The sequence below is a fragment of the Anastrepha obliqua genome, chromosome 3, assembly GCF_027943255.1.
Source record: "Anastrepha obliqua isolate idAnaObli1 chromosome 3, idAnaObli1_1.0, whole genome shotgun sequence".
NCBI classification, from domain to species: Eukaryota; Metazoa; Arthropoda; class Insecta; order Diptera; family Tephritidae; genus Anastrepha; species Anastrepha obliqua.
Window position 1 is genome coordinate 106,691,819 of NC_072894.1, and position 6,518 is coordinate 106,698,336.

Sequence of the window (6,518 nt, forward strand, 5' to 3'; positions counted from 1 at the left end):
ACCCTGCCAGGCTCGCTTGTGGGTTGAAGAAGCTCGTTTGCTAACTGTGGCGTTGATGGTTGCAGAAAAGAGTGGCAGAACAGGCTCCGGGTCAAAGAAGACGGCCTCAGAGCCTATCCTAGCTAAAGAGTCAGAGATCTCTTTACCCGCGATACCCACGTGTCCTGGGACCCATGTTAGCGTCAGGTTATTATGTCTACCGACATAGTTCAGCTTGGATTTACAGGAGACAATTACACTGCAGAAGGGCAGAATTAAAAAAAAAAAGCTCCTGTTTAACTGCCTGCGTAGGAAAAATGAATATCTGAATGAAAATGTTTTAGTCAAGAATCAACATTTTTTACTTTTTTATTTAATCAATTTCACGATGGGCCAACAAAAACAAGAAAGAAAGCTTTGTATGCTTATAGTTCATTTGAATAAACGCTGAGCTAGTTCGCGATAAAGAAATATCACCAATTGGCAATTTCATGCTTTTTTCCTACCAGGTATGTGAGATATTCAAAAGACTGCCTAAAAGCATGCAATAGCGAATAAAATCAAGGTACGCACTGAATGCATCAGCGGTTGACGAAACTATTGGGTTGGTGAATAAGTTCACAGCGTTTTTATATTTTCTTTGATTTTCTACGATTTATTTGCTGTTTGCCAAAGGTTAAGGGGGGGGTAAGGGATAAAAATCGATTTTTTTTGCACGTTATTGTAGTAAAACATTTCAAAAATACCGTGTTAAAATTTTAAGTCAATCCGAGCAAAACTTTTTAAGTTATAGAGCATAAAGCCGAGCCCCCTCAAACATCTGCCGAGACGCAGCAGTTGCGCGCGTAGTCCGTTACAAACTTTAAACGCGGTTTTCTCGAACCTTTTTTTTTTAAGTGCGTAGTCATTGGCATTTGAAAACTACTCAACTGATCCTTTTGAAATTTTGCACACATATTTTACATATAAAAAACCTCCCCCCAACGTTTTTTTTTGCTATTTTTTTTTTATATTAAGGTGGTTTTACACCTACAAAATGGCGGCATTTTTTCGTCAAAAATCACTTTTTACTTCAAACGACTACCAAATGGCTGAAAATGAAAATAAATCGTCAAAATAAACGTTGGGGGGAAGTTTAACTCATACTTTAACTAAATTATTCTATTTTTTTGATTTCAGATGATTCTACGCTGAGATATGCTGACTACTGCAAAATGTATTTTTGAAAAGAAGTCTACGTAAATGTGCTCTCATTCGCTCATTTTGCAATATTTTTACATGAAAATTTTATCAAATATTCTTGAAATGTTACTTTATAATATGCAACAACTTTTAATAAACTGACTTGAACCGCTTCGCTACAATAAATTCATGAAGAAAGTGTTTTTTTTAGCGTTTATCCCTTACCCCCCCCCCCCCCCCTTAAGTATTCATTCGATAGAACTTTTTCTGATTTACAAATCCATCTTGATTGTATTTTTGAGTTATTTAAGTTTTTATTAGTTTTGAGACTTAAAAATAAAATGCCCAGGAGACAAAATCATGGGGTCGTGTCATGGATGTGAAAATCGATTAAGATAAAATAGACATGATATAGTGTAGGAAAATTTAGAAACATGAAAATTTCAAAATGCGATATCTCAGCGAAAAAAAATGATATTTGAGCAAACTCAACGCCATTTGAAAAAAGAAGGCTTGTATTTAAAGATGAAAGAAAACATCTGCAAGGCTACATAACCTCAAATATGGGCAAAAACGGTGTTTTTTGCACTTTTAGATTAGGATATCTCGAAAACCAGAGCTGATAGAGCAATTATGAGGCCAGATTTGGATTCAGCGCATCATAAACCTCCGGAATTATATAGTCTGGTTTCTGGGTCTGAATGTTGGTCAAATTTTGTCGGCCTGTGTTATTAAAGTGTGACATTTATGACGTAAAACGCATACTTTCTGGCTTGAGAGACTATAACTACAACTTTATTTTGCAAGAATTTTTCAACTTTTTACAGATCCATCAACATTTCAAAGAGAAATGATGCAGAGCGTTGCACTTTAGGTAACGGGATTTTTTATATACTAATTTTTGTAAAGAAAAATTAAAATAAATTTTCATATAAAGTTTAAGTACTAGTAAACAATGTATACAATTTTTTTTGAATTTATTTCTGTTGTTATCCCTTCTAAAACAGTTTTTCTATTAGCGCATTTTTGGCGCTACTGGACGTATGTAAGCCCTTAAATGAAAACAATCTGCTAAATTTTTGTTAACCAATTCCTTTTTTATTTGTTTTTAAAATACAAATATCACACCTCGGCGCTAATGGAAATAACATTTTTTCTTTGCCGGAGTCGGCAATCGATCGAAAAAGCAAAATTTCACTGACGGTAATTTTAAAAAATTGGTTTTAGAAGAAAACAAATAGAAATTAAGTATATTTTTTCTATTTTTGGTGAGGTAAAATTAGAAGCTGCTACTCAAAATTATGGTTTATTTAAAAAACATTTCCTTATACTGTCTCAGCTCATGAGTCATACTTTTACGTTCTGTCAAAAAAGGACGGGGAATTGTTCAGTAAAACGCGAAATAATTGTTGTCGCCTTCAAAATAGGCTCCATTCGAAGCAATTCACACATGCCAACGATTAGTTTAGTCATCAAAGCACCTTTCAAACGCATTTGAAGAGACATTTTTTCTTCAGCTCCTTCAGCGAATTCTCCTTAATGGCCCCTATCAACTCAAGATGGCGTCCGCGAAGTGGCAATTTAAGTATTGGGAGAAGGAAAAAGTCACGGGGGGCTAAATCCGTTGAATACGGTGGTTGTTCGATGATATTTGTCGAGCTTTTGGTGAAAAAAGTGTTCACAAATTGAGCCTTGTGAGATGATGCGTTAACATAGTGCAAAATCCATGAGTTTTCTTTCCACAAATTGTGCCGTTTTCTACGCACATACTCACATTCTTTCTCTAACGTAGCATAACTTCCAAATAATATTCTTTGTTTACCTCAGAAACATTTGGAACGACTTGCAAGTCCACAACGCGCCGTGATTCTCAAAGAAAATGAGTAGGATGACTTTCATTTTTCACCGACTTTGACGTGATTTTTTGGGGTTCGGCTCATGTGGAAAGCGCAATTCAGCCGCCTGTTGGCTGGTTTGCTTGTCCAACTCATATACCCACGTCTCATCACCTGTTATGATGCGCTGCATAAACGTTGGGCCCGAATTTACTTACTCCAGCAAGTTTTCAGCCACCTTCTTACGATGCATTTTTTTGAAAGAAATTCAACTCTCTTGGAACGAGTCGAGCAGCCACGCATCTCATGCCCAATTGATGGTGTAAAATGTTGCGAATTGATTCGTGAGACACGCTAAGGTCACGAACTACCTCCCTCAAACTTAAATGATGGTTTTTCAGCACCATTTCGTTGATTTTGTCGACATTTTCATTCGATGAAGATGTTGATGGGCGCCCAGATCGCGACAAATCTTCCACGACTTCTCGGTCCTCTGCAAAAACCTTATACCACTCGTAGACCCGTGTTTTTGATAAAACTTTCTACAACATTTTCAATCATTGGACACACGAAATCCCGTTCAAAACACAAAATTTAAGACAAATTCCTTGTTCGATATTTTTATCCATAGTCAAAATCGCAAAGCACATCTGCGGTTAACTGGTATGATTAAATGCCAAAAACAAGCTAATGGACAGATGACGCTTAAAATCTGCGAGACTATAGAGGACAGTTGCACCAATATTCCAGCAAAAAAAAAATGTAGACATATGTGTAACAGTCGCTTTTTAAATGAACAACCTCCGATCTTTTTTTGACAGCATGTATGCTTGAAAATACAGGAAAAATGTTAGTTATCACTAAAGATTTTCAGTGTCACTAAATATTTAGTGTTACGGCAATTTTTTTTCACTATCACTAAAAGTTTAATGGTAGCTAATTTTTTTTTAACTATCACTAAATATTCAGTGATAATGAAATTTGTGTTTCAACTACTACTGAAAAAGTATAGGTAGTGAAACCCCTTTTGCATTTATGCTCATGCTCAGATGTTGGCCGATGCCCAAGAGGCCTGATAATAAAGGGTGGTTCAGTTTCAAGGCCCGGTGTTGATTTTGAATAAATTACAATTTTTTTATGAAATTATTATCATTTCTCTCTATTATGATAATACTGGTATGACTCAATTACGCATGAAACAAAATATCGGCCAAACGGCCGCCGCAGCCTCGGCGGCACACCTCCATCCGAGGGTCCAAATTTTCGATGACGCTGAGGCATAATTGAGGTTCTATGCCGTTAATGTGGCGAATTGTCTCATCCTTTAGCTCTTGAATTGTTGCTGGCTTATCGATGTACACCTTTTCTTTCAAATAACCCCGAAGAAAAAAGTCCAACGCTGCCAAATCACGTGATCTTGACGGCCAATTGACATCGCCACGACGTGAGATTATTCGGCCATCAAATTTTTCGCGCAAAAGAGCCCTTGTTTCGTTAGCTGTGTGACAAGTGGCACCGTCCTGTTAAAACCACATATGGTACACATCTATATCTTCCAATTCGGGCCATAAAAAGTTCGTTATCATCTCACGATAACGAACACTATTCACAGTAACTGCCTGACCGCCCTCATTTTGGAAAAAATACGCTCCAATGATGCCGCCGTCCCATAAACCGCACCAAACAGCCACTCTTTGTGGGTGCATTGGTTTTTCGGCAATCACTCTTGGACTATCATTCGCCCAAATGCGGCAATTCTGCTTATTGACGAATCCACTGAGGTGAAAATGTGCCTCATCACTGAAGATGATTTTCTTCGAAAATTGGTCATTCACTGTAGCCATTTTTCATAAGAAGCCTGAATAACTTTAACGCGTTGCTCGATTGTATATCTTTTGATTATTCAAATAGAATTAGTCTGAAATTGAAATATATCATATGAAATGCAGAAAAAATTTTGACGTTTAGGTGTGGTTTACATTCAACATCGGCCCTTGAAATTTAACCACCCTTTATAATAAATGGGCACGCGACTGAAGTGAAGCCGTCTAGAATTAGTTGTGAGTAAATTAGTTTTTCAACAGATAAGATTTTAAATTGTAAAAACAAAAATAGAAAAATTAAAATAACAAAATAGTGTAATCTTTGAGCTTGAGAAATTTGCTTCATGCTCTTGCAGCGCAACAACCTGCGTCTTATCTCGCATGTCGACTCCTACTGGCATCAGACGCAGATAACCGCAAACAAACAGCATTGCGATGTGCACTTAACCTCTTCTATATTTAATATATTACATTGTGTTTATTGATCATTACAATTGTTTTTTGCTCTGTAAGGCTGAGCGATAACGATTTGATATGGAATTCTGTGCGTCTATTAGTAGGATAATCCTCTTTATCGCAATTCAGTCGGAATCACAATTTTTTATTTTTATATTATTTGACAATCAAATTAAGCTTAAATTACAATTGCAATAACTTTAATTTAGGGAAAATTTAAATTGCAATTATACATAGTAAGCGTAATCTTGAGGCCCCAAAGAATGTGCGTAATATTTCTAAATTAAAATTTTTTTTATATAATATTATAGTAAACGAAATAATTCGAGAAGTGGGCAGATGTTAAATGGAAATCAATTTAGAAAGAACCACGTTTTGTTTTTTTTTTTTTGTTTTTTTTTTTTTATATCTCCCCTTTGTTTATTACAGTCTGTTATATAATATAATATATTAACAATATGTAATTTTTGTACAATTAGGGTCTATTATGTTCTTTTACCAATGTAAGAAGAATCTGTTATTATTATTTTTTTTTTTTTGTTTTTGTTTTTTTGTCACTACACTGTAAATCTTATAGCTAGATCAGTCGGTGAGAGTCGCTTTAATCTTCGTTTTATATTTTCTGCCGGTACTATTTTACGCATTTGTTCGTTTTGGTGGACTGACAGTCGCTGTATATGCTTAGTGCTACATTTTGTGATTGTTTCGTGGATTGTGTCTACGTTTAAGTCACGATGTATGGCTTCATTGGAAATAAACCAACCAGCATTTCTTATATTTCGTAATATTTCGGATTGTGTTCGCTGTACGAGCTGAAGATTTGTGTTTTTAGCCGTTCCCCATATTTCTATTCTGTATTTCCAGATAGGAGTAATAATGGTTTTGTATATAGTCACCTTATTATAAAGTGATAGTTTTGATGTTCGTCCGATTTGCCAACTTAATTGCCGGTACTTATTCTTGATTTGATTTCTTTTGTTAATGATATGCTGCTTCCATGTTAGTTTTTCGTCAATAGTTATTCCAAGATATTTTGCTGCTGGGCAGATTTTTATTTTGTTGTTTTTTAAGGTAAGATTATATTTTGATGTCTTTTTGTTTGTATATATAACTTGTATAGTTTTGTCTTTATTAACTTCTATACCCCATTCGTCAAACCAATTTACTGTATTGTTTACTAATTTTTGAAGTGTAAAGGTCGCCAGTTTTTCGTCATTGTTTGATGCCATTAATACAGTATCAT